The 13697-nt window shown below is 47.1% G+C and overlaps 2 non-coding genes across 2 annotated transcripts; one reads left to right on the forward strand and one right to left on the reverse strand.

The window, feature by feature from the left end:
* The first annotated feature begins 35 nt into the window (after window positions 1-35).
* Window positions 36-199, forward strand: LOC123392554. The gene has a single exon (XR_006607305.1). It is a non-coding gene; the product is annotated as a U1 spliceosomal RNA (small nuclear RNA).
* Window positions 200-1475: 1276 nt separating this feature from the next.
* TRNAQ-CUG lies at window positions 1476-1547 on the reverse strand. The gene has a single exon. It is a non-coding gene; the product is annotated as a tRNA-Gln (tRNA).
* Between the last annotated feature and the right edge of the window lie 12150 nt (window positions 1548-13697).

Here is a 13697-nt window from a genome sequence, read left to right on the forward strand (position 1 = left end):
TGTGAAGCTGGTGTGGGGCGTTGGGACTGCAAGTCATACTTACCTGGCAGGGGAGATACCATGATCACGAAGGTGGTTTTCCCAGGGCGAGGCTTATTCATTGCACTCCGGATGTGCTGACCCCTGCGATTTCCCCAAATGTGGGAAACTCGACTGCATAATTTGTGGTAGTGGGGGACTGCGTTCGCGCTTTCCCCTGGTCTTTTTCTCGTTGAAAGTCAGGCATTTGATTCAAATTTTTATAGAATGCTTGGTGTAGCTGTTAGCGTTGTATTTTTTTCTCATTTTGCTATGTGTGGTGTTAGAGTAAGCTACGCGCGTGCGTCTGCCTCATAAAGGTGAAGAAAAGGGAAAGTTCTTAGTTTTCAGAGTTTGTGGTCTTAGCTAGGAAGGGTGGCTGTGCCCTGTAGCATAGTTTTTCGCTAGCGGCATGAATTTTCCTAGGTCCTTTTTCAAAAAAACGGGCTTAATTTTCTGTCGAGCAATGCTATTTTTTCTAAGTTAAGAGAATTTTGAACCCAGTGGTTCTGAGCCTCTCTTCTGGAGCCGTGCTATCTTCGGTTCAATTTCCTGCTTTCAGATCCCGCTCCCTCAAGTGTCCAGAGTGACTGCACAGATTACCTACCCTCTCCTCTCCCTATTTTAGAGTTCTATTTTATAGGAAGGGAGGACTATGGTATGAAACGGGCCTGTCGAAAGAGTCAGTGAGTAGCACATTTACATTTGTAGATTGGGCCAGGGACCCAAGCACTTTTGGGGCACAACACTGCAGAGACACTGGACGTGATGAAAACGGATTTTATTAAAGTTACACCAGGGATCATTGTTCAGTGACTGTGGACACCCTCCACCCCGGCCCCCCAGGGACAGTGAAGTAACGCATTCTGTGGTCAGAATGACTGTAATCTTCTGGGCTGGAAGCATCTCAGAGTTAATGCTCGGTAAAAGCGGAATAAGGATTTAAGGCCTTGCTTCAAAAACAGGCCAGTGCACTTCCGGTTGAGGTCTCCGAACCATCAAAACCAGAGCACCCTCCAAGCAAAACCTGCCTGACAAGACAAGTGGTGCAACGACTGGTCGCGCGGCGAGACGCCCTCGGGGTCACGGCATTTAGTGGTCACAGCCGCCGGGCTTTACTCGAGGCCCGAGGGGCGGTGGGGGATGAGAGGCCGCAGTGGCCCGGAGCCCCCCCCCGTGGCTGCAGTGTCCGTGGCGCCGGGTGGGGGTGGGGATGAGAGCCGGGCCGCTCTGAGATGCGAGTTTCTGGGTTCCCGGTTCCTGAGGAGGCTGCGGAGCGCGGAGGACGCGGCTGCGAGGGGTCCAGGCGTGGGGTCGGGGGGCGACGTGCCCGGAATTTCCCTCCGCGGGATTGGGGGCGGGGTGAGGAGCGGGTGAGGAGCGGGAAGGCACTTGTCCGCCTTGAAGAGTAAAAAAAAAAAAAAAAAAAAACAACCACCCTGTCCCCTTAAAGGGAAAGGTCCCACCGAGATTTGAACTCGGATCGCTGGATTCAGAGTCCAGAGTGCTCACCATTACACCATGGAACCTCCACAGAGGTGGTGTGCTGTCCTTCGCCAGAGGTGCCTAAATACTGACCCAGCATCCACAAGCCGGTCGGCAATCCCAAGTCTGTTCTCTGTACTGGCGGGACTAGACTAGACTACAGTTGGCCCGCGTCGGTGCTCATCCACCGTGCTTTCTCTCTGTCCGCCTCCTTTGATTGACTTCTGTCATGTCTCTTCCACCTCAGAAAATAAGGAAAATCCACTCTGGGCCTAGGGTTAGGGAAGAGTTCATAAACCACAGATTCTACCCCAGTTTTATCCAGTTTTCTGTCCAGAGGTGAAATTTCTGTTAAGAGTACAGTGACTTTACTTTTCCTTGCCTTCACACTTTTCCCATTGCCCAGAGAAAAGGCAAGACTTGGGACTTCCTGGGTCCCTTGGTCACAAAGCACCCCTCACCCTCCAAAGCCACCAACTGACTCCTACATGCAATAGATAAAGGTGTGTCAGCAGTGGAGTGGAACTGGGAGGCAGGGGGATTCCCCCCCCCCCACACATTTCTGGGTTTTGTTGTTGCTGTTGTTGTAAGCTTTTCTTCTGTTTCTGTTTCTGTATTTGTTAGACCTACAATACAAAGTAATCAGCCGTGTTTAACATTAACATCAAACACTCTGACAAACCAAACCAAACTTGGCTTGCGCTGACTCAGAATCAACAGCATACCATTTAAAGCCACAAGGCAGGGCTCTGACTCTTAAGACTGTTTTCGGAGAGTTTGGCCAAGTCCTCTCCATTCCAGTTTCTCAATATATCATAACCTGGAAACTGCACGCTTAAAAAACAAAACAAAATAAAACAACGAACATAATATCCATGTACCCAAGAGCACCCAGGACTGGGCCACAGGGTATGTGTCCCCAAGGTGTCTTAGAGTGTGCACGTGACTTAGGTACACAAAATACCACCACACTAAATATGCACATAGTGGATGTAAATCCATATTACATTCAAAATAGCCATCTGTGTATTTAATTTCCCCTTTACCTCCTCATTTTATCCCAAAGCCAATCCTTCCCTTACTCAGTACACAGAAGAGAAAAAAAATTGACATTGAAAGAAAAAAGCCGCTGCCTGAAAAACAATGAAAGATGCCCGGTGCTCTGGAAGAGGTATTTTGTTCCTCGAGACTGGATGAGGCTTGAATGGAGGCAGAAGGCAAAGGGTCTACTTTGTTACAAAGAAGAAGATGTTCTCCTCAAAGTTTGAGGAGAAGATGAAAGTGCCTTCTGGAAAACGAAAAAGTTAAGCCGTAACATCACCAAGTATTCCTCCAGGAAAGCTTGAAGTGAGTCAGGCTTTATGACTGCAAGGAACAGAAATGGACTGTGACTGATTTCAAAAGGAAAGAAGTCTGTTGAAAGGATGATAAGAGATCACAGAAAGGCCGGCAAAGCCAGAGAACCAGGCTCTGAGGAGGAGCGGGGAAGAGAGAGCAATGAGTGGAGAGAGTGTCCTTGTGGGGTCTGAGAGCCCAAGGTGAGAGATGGGGATGTGGTGGTGGTGGGGGAGCAGGGGCTGTCCTGAACAGAAGGGCCCCAGAAATGTAAGTCCTCCCCATCCTCGCTCTGTTTCTCCTCCCATTCTGCTGCTGCACCTCTCATCTCTCCCCAACTTCCTCAGCTCTCTTTCTCCTCAGCCCCTTTCCCCAGCCCGTTTCACCCCTTTATTGAGGCTGACCTATACTTGGAAGCAAGGGTTGGCAGGGTTTCTCACTCTAACATCAATGATAGGTGACTTTTCTTACAAATGAGAGAAGTGACTGGGTTTTGTGCCTGCGGTAGCTGATCCTGGTCTCTGTGCCCACACCACTGAGGCACCCCAGAGTCCTTGCTGTGCCCTGTTCTAGTTGGAGTTGGGGGTTATATTAGGTCAGATCCCTTGGCAGAAGCCTGAGGAAAAAGAGCTGATGGAGTGCCTGGGTGGCTCACTTGGTTAAGCAATCTGCCTTTGACTCAGGTCATGATCCCAAGAGTCCTGGGTTCGAGCCCCACATTGGGGGCCCTCTTCAGCGGAGAGTATGCTTCTCCTCTGTCCCTCTCCCCGTTTCTTTCTCAAGTAAATAAATAAAATCTTGGAAAAGAAAAAAATCCTGAAAGACAGGCAAAACCCCACCTTATACACAGGAGCCTCTGGGATTGTAAACTGTCACGATAGCTTTGGCTTGTAAGAAATGGTTAAAATTGCAGTCATTTTCTCCTTCACACTTTATGGCTGCCATCTTTCCTTTTCACTCTCTGCCAGACAGGAAATGGTTCATGTGTACCTCCGTCCCTGGAGAGCTTTACTGGGCTTTTGGACTTCAGTCTACCCTGTGGTCTTGCAATCTCAGCTCTCTGTTGAGCTCAAAAGAATGATTCGGTAGATCATTCAGCTTTCTCTTGTCCGAGTGGAAACTCCTTCCTCTTACAGATTCCTGTCTCTTAAGCACATGTGGAATTGCACTTCGGTTTTATGAAATCTGTATCTTTTCATGTGTGTCTGGACAAACTTCCCTTTGGTACTGTTTTAATTCCTTTAACGGAAGACAACTTCTCATGAGGCCTTTAGGTGGCGCAGATGAGCACCTTGAGGAGCTAGGCAAATTAACACCAAATGCCTGTGCATTTGGTGCTGAACAGAAACCTCGGGATAGGCCTGTGGGAACTCGTAACCACCATCCGCAGCTATAGGTGAATTTTTGTAGTGGGGCTCTTAACTCCTTAGTCACCATACTTAATCTCTGTACTAGTTGGAGATGGGGGTTTATAATTAGGTCAGGTTTTTCAGAGGCAGTTAAGAATTGTTGCGATTCCAGTTTGTGGTCAGATCAGGGCTAGCAGAATGAAGAGGAGATTCTGGATATAGAAAAAAAGACAAAGAGACAGAATATTACATCTCCTTATCATCCTTACATGTGACATAATGTTACACCACAGCTTTATAACCCTTAGAATGGTGCTCTCAGTGGTAAATGAAATACTTGTTTCTCCAAGCATGTGAGGAGCAAGTTGGAAAAACTGGCTCAGTTGCTTAAATGATTGTGTATTCAGATTGAATCTGAGGGTTCCTAAAGTGCAGACTTCGATCTGTAAGGTGATGAGAGGATGCAGTCATGAAACTTCGTATCTTTCCCCCCTTCCATTATTATCCCCCCCCCCCATTTTGCCTGTTTCTGTGGTCCTTGCCTGGGGCTTCAATATATGTATAACTAAGGAAGGCACTATCAGTGCAAAAGACATGATATGCGGACCGTGAAATTGGACAGTGCTTATTCCAAAACATACTTTGACTTCCAGTTACATAGCCGGAGTCAGTGAATGCATCCTGATTACATGCATCCTGCTTGGGCTTCAATAACGAGGTACTGCAGGTTGGGTGACTTAAACAACAGACATAATCTCACCATTTCGGAGGCCAGAAGACTAGAGTTAGCTTCTGATGAGACTTCTTCCCGGCATTTGGAGAAGGCTGCCTTCTCACTCTGTCCCTGAATGGCCTTTTCTCTGTGAACAGGAGAGAGCTTTGGTGCCTCCTCCTCCTCTTGTATGGACACCAGTTCTGTGAGATCAGGGCCCCATCTTATTAACCTCATTTAACGATTATTACTTCCTTAAAGGCCTTACCTCCGAACACAGTCACATGGAGCGTTAGGATTCAACATAAGAATTCTGGGTGAGGGTAGGGAGCACAGTTCAGTCTCTAACACCAAACAACAGGGACAGTCCTGTGATTCTTTACCTGTCAAATCCTGTGACACTTGCCTGGTGACGGGGCTAAGTTAACGTTAGCAAGGCTGTTGATCCTGCCGGTTCTAGGATTAGAAGAGCACACCTGAGCTGGAAAGCGTGGCCATACAGGAGAAAGCGTAGGTCCAACAAGAGAGCAAAAGGCTGTAGGGCCGGGAAGCAAAGGTTTTGCTAGGGTCACTAGAGGTCCTAGTGAATGATATCACTCCTGTTTCTACTGTTGGAGGCCTGAACCCATGCATCCCAGCTGTGGGAGAAACAGCACCACGTCTTGGACACCAACGCAGAGCATATATGCGGCCTCCTGGAGAATCTCGCTCAGCCCTTCGAGATGTTGCAACCCAGGTGGCAGTTGGCACTGTAACTAAGTCTTCAGGAGGCCGTCCCACTGGTTTCTCCCGCTAGCTGCTTCTGGATGGTGGGGATCATGGTCAGACTCGTGAATTCCACAAGTGTGGGCTCCTGCACTTGGTATTCTGTGAGGTGACTTCCCTGAGCAGAAGGAGTTTATAGTCTGCTTGGGCGGTCATAACGAGATACCATAGCTTAAACAACAACAATTATTTCAGAGTTCTGGAGGTGAGAAGTCCAATATCATGGTGCTAGCTTTTTTTTTGGGTGAAGACTCTTTTCCTGAGCTGCCTTTTCTCTGTGTCCTCATATGGCCTTTCCTCTGTGCTTAGGTGTACGTGTGCGGGCATGTGTGCACGTACACACACACACCCTGCTTATCGCCCTCGACCCACAAGGACAACAAGAAGCCCCAGTTCAGATGTAAGATACATCTCTCTCTCTATTTCCGCAAGTCTACACACTTACATACGTTTACATGACCAATCAGCGAGCAGGGTACAGGAGGGAGCAAATCAGGCTCTACACCTAAAGGAACAACTTCGCTAGCAACCAATGCTGTTTACTTCCTCTTTGGGCGTTCCGCTTAGTCTCACGAGGCACTCCTAACCTGGCAACTAGCCAGGCGCCATCTTTTAACGGCGGAGGCCGCCTTGGCCAGGGGCCTGCCTCCGACATCTCCCCCTTTTTTCTATTATGGCGGGGATCGTGCCTGTCTTAGGTTGTCAGTGGCGGGGAATATCCTTACCCGTCATCAGACGGCAGATATCAATGATTTGCGTCCTGTCTTAGGTTGGTATATTTCCCCCACCAATCTTACCTGTCGTTGACTACCGATCCAGCATGCTTAGCCACACTTGGGGGGATGTTCCAGCCTCGATGGCTAACAAGGCCTGCACCATGGCTTGCTGTTGCCTAGGTTGCTGTCGCCTCCAAATTTGCAGTTTCCTTACTAGTAGAATCAAGCCCACTACGAGGATTATCATCAGACCAATTATGCTAGCCCATTGTTTCGTAAAGGTTAACACATCTTGCAATGTTTTGATTATCTCTGGGAGGGTTGCAAGCTCAACTCTAGTGTTATTTATCCTTGTTATGCCTAGTAGCAGGTGCTGAGTGTAGTTTCGGAACTCTGCGGACTAATTCCCCCGCAAGTATTGGGAGAGCTGTCGGGAGACATTCTGTAAGTCACTCATATTAGTATAGGCTATGGGAGTTACACAAATTGCCGGGAAGGGTGCTATACATCCCAGTCCCAATAGGGCCCCCAATATGTCCACTTGTTCTTGAACCAAATCCACTCTCTGGTTGACTATTAGGATTCCTGCTTGCAGATGTGCATTGATCAGAGTCTGTGTTTGAAGGGCAGCCGCCGTTCCTTCTGCAAGGGTGTTCACAGCTTCCGCAGTGGGTATCGTTGCAGCAAGCGAGACTGCTGCTGCTGTGGCAGCTGCTGTAGATATAGCCAATGCTGTCACAATGACGGCTGTGATACCAAAATCTCTCTTCTTTCTGGATAGCACCACCGGTAACTTGTCCTCTGGAATGGAAACTGGGATAGGAACATGGGTAGGGATACGCATAATCACAGCCAGCTTGAAGGCCGTGACATTCCAGCACTGGGGAAGATAGCAGTTCTTAGTGCAATTCAACGTATCATTCAGCTCGCTAGCATTTGTTACGAGGAAAAGGAACGGTGGCGAGATGTATATGGGAGTGGGCCGATAAGTAATATTACTGGTACAAGACACATTAACTGTTGTCTCAAAGGTACTAGAGTCATTTTGTTTATAAGAACAGTTGAGGAATTTGCCACTATTTAACATGGACACTGCTGAGATATCAGTACATGCTCCTAGCAAGTTACAGACCTGCCATGCATCAAAGGGAGAGGAGAGATTGCCTTGCTTAGGATTTTGAAAGGAATAATTGTACCCTGTAAAGGTATTATTTTTATTAGTAGGAGAGCGTGGAGTGAATGTAAAGCTATGCATTTCATTGATGTAAACTGAGCGCAAGGTACTCTGACATCCAGACCATTCAGGTGGCCATACCCTGTTATTGGTGCACCTGGGCAACTTAAAAGGTTGATATGGCCCCGAGGCATTAATAGGTTTCACAGGGGCCAAACCCTGGATCACAGGTGGTCCCATTGAGGTATGTTTAGCAAGCCTTCATCTAGGAACCATGGAGCCGCCTTTTCCTGAGCAGTTTTTGCTTTTAGTGGAGTTCCATTGGCTTTCAGCAGGTCTTTTAAAGACCCTTCCAACCGCACTTTAGATACTTCAGATCCCATTATGAACACACAGACAACAGACGCGGACGTTAAAGACACTAACTAGCACACTAACTTTTTACACGCAAATACTTCAGTCGACCTTTACTCCCTGCTTTACCGCGGAATTCCCACTTTTGAACGTGGCTAATGTCCTCGCTTACCTGCGGACCTTTACTCCCCGCTTTCCTGCGGATTACCTTGCAAGATTCCTTTATTTAGTTCCCGGGTTTCGGCACCATTTATCGCCCTCGACCCGCAAGGATGACAAGAAGCCCCAGTTCAGATGTATCTTCTCTCTCTCTATTTCCGCAAGTCTACACACTTATATACGCTTACATGACCAATCAGCGAGCAGGGTACAGGAGGGAGCAAATCAGGCTCTACACCTAAAGGAACAACTTCGCTAGCAACCAATGCTGTTTACTTCCTCTTTGGGCGTTCCGCTTAGTCTCACGAGGCACTCCTAACCTGGCAACTAGCCAGGCGCCATCTTTTAATGGTGGAGGCCGCCCTGGCCAGGGCCTGCCTCCGACACCTGCTAGCTCGGATGCCTCTTCCACTTCTTAGAAGGACACCAGTCCCATTGGATTAAGGGCCCCACTGGACCTCATAACCTGAGTTACCTCCTTAAAGGCCCTGTCTCCAAGCAGGCACATTGGGAGTCAGGCACACACCTCTGAGTTTGGTGGCTGGGGAGGCAAAATCCAGTTCATAACCAGAAATAATGCTGTGTGGCATGCTGTAGGGGTGGATAAGGCATTCTGCAAGTGCATGGACAGTGTTTTGGTAGAAGCGTTGTGGGCAGGGAAGGTAAACCTGTGCTCAGAGTGTTCCAGTGAGAAGAAAGACTGTGCCATCTATGATGGAAGTGGCCCGATGTCACGGATCTGCCGCTAGGGAGTTGTCCGTATTTGACCAGGGAATGGTGCTGTCTTGGTGACTGGTCTGTGCTCCTGGCAGACTGGGCACTCAGCAGTAGCTGTAGACAGGCCAGCCTTGGTGAGTAGAGGTCCATGTTGCTGAACCTGCCCATAACCTCCATCCTTGTCACCATAACCACTTTGCTCAGGAGCCCATTGGGTGATGCCAGAGTGGGTGACTAGAGAAATAAGCAGACTGGTATCCACAGAACAGGTCCTCTTACCCACACAATTATTCACATCCTCGTGTCTGCGCTCATTCTGAGAAGTCTATCCACGTACTTCTTCCCGGGGCTCCCTTGTCACCAGTCAACATGATCAACATGTCTCGTCTGAGTAAGATGAAACACCAGGTATACTACTCGGAGTTCCACTCACTGGAAGGGTTGCCCTTCACCACTGTCCTTCAGGGCTGTCCCAGAAAGAGCTGTCATACTAAGGCTGTCCCCCTTTGGGCAGTGCCTGCATATCAGGCAGAACCATATGCAAATGGGGCTCCAGTCTTCTCTTTCTATGTGAGTTGTAGGGAATGCCCCATAAGGCTTCTCACGGTGCAGGCCGTGAGAGGGGTTGTGTAGCAGGAATGGGGACCATGGGCATTTGTGCCCCTTCTTCATGTAACTTCCTTGTACCTTCAGGGCCTGCTTGGGCCCTATTTCGTATGTACCATTTCTATATTAGATAATTATATTGGGCGCTGGGGTGGCTCAGCTGGTTGAGTGGCTGCCTTTGGCTCAGGTCATGATATCAGAGTCCTGGGATCAAGCCCTACCTACATCTGGCTCCCTGCTCAGGAGGGAGTCTGCTGCTCCCTCTGGCCCCCATCCTGCTCAGGCTCGAGTGCTCGCTCTCTTCTCTCATAAAATCTTTTAAAAAGAATGTGTGTGTGTGTGTGTGTCTTAGATGATTATAGCTTGTGGAGAAATTAAGTGAGCAAACAGCAACATTCCAAACGGCAGTGGAGGGAATTGGAAATGCTCTGTTACAAGGGCCTGCCTGCCCTGTCTGTGAAGGGTTGCAGTGTTATTTGCAAGTTGACCCAGATTGCTGCTCCTGATCTCTGTCTCTCACGTTCTCTGTCTCAAAACATTTTAAAAAGCAACTTACAAACACAGGTAAATTAAGAGAGACAGCGAAAGTATACCATACTGATACTAATTAAAAGAAAACTGGAGTGGTTATATTGATTTCAGACAGAATATACTTAAGAGCAAGAAAAACTACAAGGAATAAAAAGTGGCGTTACATAATAAAGGGGTCAGTTATCCAGAGGGTATAATAATACTCGATGAATAAGTGCCTAAGAACAGAATACATGAGGCAAAAACTGATAGAAACTGTAAGGAGAAATAAACAGATTCAGTAGTGATTGGAGTTGAAGATTTCCAACTAGAAATACAATGCACGATGGAACAAAACTGGAAATCAGTAACAGCTGGAGAACCCCAATTTGGAGATTATACAACACACTTTGAATACTACATGGGAAATTCTTGAGAAATTATTTTGAGCTAAATGAAAATGAAAATACTGCTTATAAAAATGTCTGGGCGGCGCCTGGGTGGGTTAAAGCCTCTGCCTTCTGCTCAGGTCACGATCTCAGGGTCCTGGGATTGAGCCCCGAGTCAGGCTCTCTGCTGGGCGGGGAGCCTACTTCCCCCTCTCTCTCTGCCTGCTGCTCTGCCTGCTTGTGCGTGCTCTCGCTCGCTCATGCGCTCTCTCTCTGTCAAATAAAATCTTAAAAAAAAATGTGTGGGATGAGAGCACCTGGGTAGCTCAGTTACGTGTCTGCCTCCAGTTCAGGTCAGGTCATGATCCTGAGGACCTTGGATGGAGCTTCTCTCTCGAGCCCCTCTGCCACTCCTCCCCACAGGTGTACACTGGCTTGCTTGCTCTCCCCCTCTCTCAAAACCTTTTTAAAAAACGTGTGGGATGTAGCAAGAGTAGTTCGTTCGTGGAAGTGTGTGTGTTAGCAAAGAAGATCTAAAAATCAATAATCTAAGATTTCACTTCGGGAAATTCAAAAAACAAAGTAAGATGAGAAGAAAATAAAAATGAGCAGAAAGCAATAAAAATTAGAAACAAAATTAATAGAGAAAAATCAGTGAAATCAAAAGCTAGTTTGTTTGGAATGATGAATAAAATTGATGAACCTCTAGCCAAACTAAACGAGAAATAGAGAAGATAGAAATTAGTAATACCAGAAATGGAAGACCCTTAGTACGATCGTGCAGACATTAAATTACCGTAAAGGACTATAAGGAACAACTGCTCCCAGATTTGATAACTTAGATGAAATGAACCAGATCCTTGAAAGACACAATTTACGCAGACTCTCACAAGGAGGAATAAGGCCTAATTGCCTCAATAAGCTTCTGAAAACAAAACCAGACCTAGTTTCACTGCTGAATTCTACCAAACATTTAAGGAAACAATACCAGTTCTCTACAATATCTTTCAGAAAATAGAAGACAGAACTTTCCCTGACTAATTCTAGGAGGCAAACTTGACCCTAATACCTGTTTAAAAACCGAATTCAGAGGCATCTGGGTGGCTCAGTCATGAAGAGTCTGCTTTTGGCTCAGGTCATGTTCCCAGGTCCCAGGGATGGAGCCCCACATCTGTCCGGATCTCTGCTCCATGGGGAGTCTGCGGCTCCCACTCCCCCTGCTTATGTTCCCTCTCTTTGCGGTCAAGTAAATGTTAAAATAAAAATAAAAAATTCAACCAAATACATTTAAAAATCTAATTAGCTTTATTATTAAAAATTCACGGGGGCACCTAGGTGGCTCAGTGGGGTTAAGCCGCTGCCTTCAGCTCGGGTCATGATCCCAGCGTCCTGGGATCGAGTCCCACATCAGGCTCATTGCTCGGCAGGGAGCCTGCTTCTCCCTCTGCCTCTAGCCTGCCACTCTGTGTGCCAGTGCTTGCGCTCTGTATCTCTCTCTCTCTCTCTCTCTAACAAATAAATAAAAATCTTAAAAACAAAACAAAAAAAACCCACTTCCTAGTATTGACCAGGAAAGTCCATGTTGACTGGTTCAAGATTACATTCCTGACGGGACAGTGTGAAACTTCAGTTAGTTTAGGTATTAAGTCCTCCTCCTCTACTGACTTGGCATTTTAATCTAAGTGAAGCCGCTCTGGGTCTGCAGTTTTCTTTTTAACAATGCCCCTTCTTTGGATCAAAGTCAATTTAACTGAGAGATGTAATTAAAAACAACAACAACTTAAGGCACTAGTGCCACTCTCGCTTACCACTTTGTAGTTCTCTGTAGCTTCCGTTGATTCTTTCTTTGACATTCACAAGTTCAATCAGATTGGGAGGTTGACCTCCAGAACACTTGCTAGAATCCAAAGTAAAAGCAAGGAAGTCAAAAACAGACATTTAGGGGCGCCTGGGTGGCTCAGTGGGTTAAAACTCTGCCTTCAGCTCAGGTCATGATCCCACCATCGGGTTATCCGCTCAGGGGGGAGGGAGCCTGCTTCCCCTTCTCTGTCTGCCTTTCTGTCTTCTTGTGATCTCTCTCTCTCTCTCTCTCTCCGTGTGTCAAATAAATAGATGAAATCCTTAAAAAACAAGCAAACAAGCAAAAAAACCCCCAGACATTTAATTCAGGAAAAGAGGGATGAGTTCAGGAGGTCCAAGCTTGAGTTGTAACCAAACTAACACGACTTCCCTCCTTGGTGAGTGACAGGTAGAGACTTCACCAAGTGGAGTTGCCGCACAAAGGAAACTTTGCTGCAAATAAGGACATCATGGGGAAGGGGAGGGGGAATAAATTCTAAAGCTGCGGCTCCCCAGGTAGGGATCAGCAGGTTCTTTTTACCTGGGGTTAGGATGAATTCTCAGAAAAAGGGGATGTGGTCATAGCCTGTAAAGGCAGACAGAATGTTGCATCGCACTTAGAAAACAGGCCTCTAAGGTGCGTCTAATGTTATGTTAATGAGGCTGGTGCTCCTCCTAGGGCCGAGAACACCACTTTGAAGAAGCAGCCGGTAGTTGGCCAGGGGGGAGAGGGGCTCTGGGCGTGCTGGGTGGGGTCTAGGGCTCCTTATCTCTGGTAAGGAATATAGGGTCTTGTTTACTTTTGGAAAAGGTACTGGGAGTTTTACCATTGATTTATTGTCTCTGATAGGGTTAGGCTAATTCCTAGCCTGGTAGAGACTGTTAGCTTTTGCACTCTCTTGAATTCCCTTAAAATTCTTAACTAAAGGTTTTGCCTTGCTTGGTAATTCGGACACCTCCTGGGAAGTTCCTGGAGAAGTGTGCTCAGGCGAGTAGCGAGGTAGGGCATCAGAGATCATGGAAAACAATCAGGCCAAAAATGACTTACCCTGAGTCCCGAAAGCTACGTCTAGGTTTTGACTGAGGACCCTTAACACTTTCTGCTTTCAGAATAACGTGTGTTCCAGAAAAGGACTAGAAGAAAAAAAAAAAAAATTGAAAACTTTCCCATATCGAAGGGTTAGAAAGGGAAATGAATGAGATGTTCCGTACATGAAACTGAACTTTCAAGAATGGACTAGATTCCTGGGGCGTCTGGGTGGCTCAGTGGGTTAAAGCCTCTGCCTTTGGCTCAGGTCATGATCCCAGGGTCCTGGGATTGAACCCCGCATCGGGCTCTCTGCTTAGCAGGGAGCCTGCTTCCTCCTCTCTCTCCCCTGCCTGCCTACTTGGGATCTCTGTCAAATAAATAAAATCTTTAAAAAAAAAAAAAAAAAAAAAGAATGGACTAGATTTCGCCACCAGTTGTGATGCCTCGAGAATTTTAATAGATGTACACACAGTGCTGCAATCAGAAAGCTGACTGGATCTGAAAGGAACCCCTTTCCTTTGTTGTTTTACACACTGAAA

This window comes from Mustela putorius, unplaced genomic scaffold (assembly GCF_011764305.1).
Source record: "Mustela putorius furo isolate JIRA1106 unplaced genomic scaffold, ASM1176430v1.1 tig00000585_pilon_pilon_pilon, whole genome shotgun sequence".
Taxonomy (NCBI): Eukaryota; Metazoa; Chordata; class Mammalia; order Carnivora; family Mustelidae; genus Mustela; species Mustela putorius.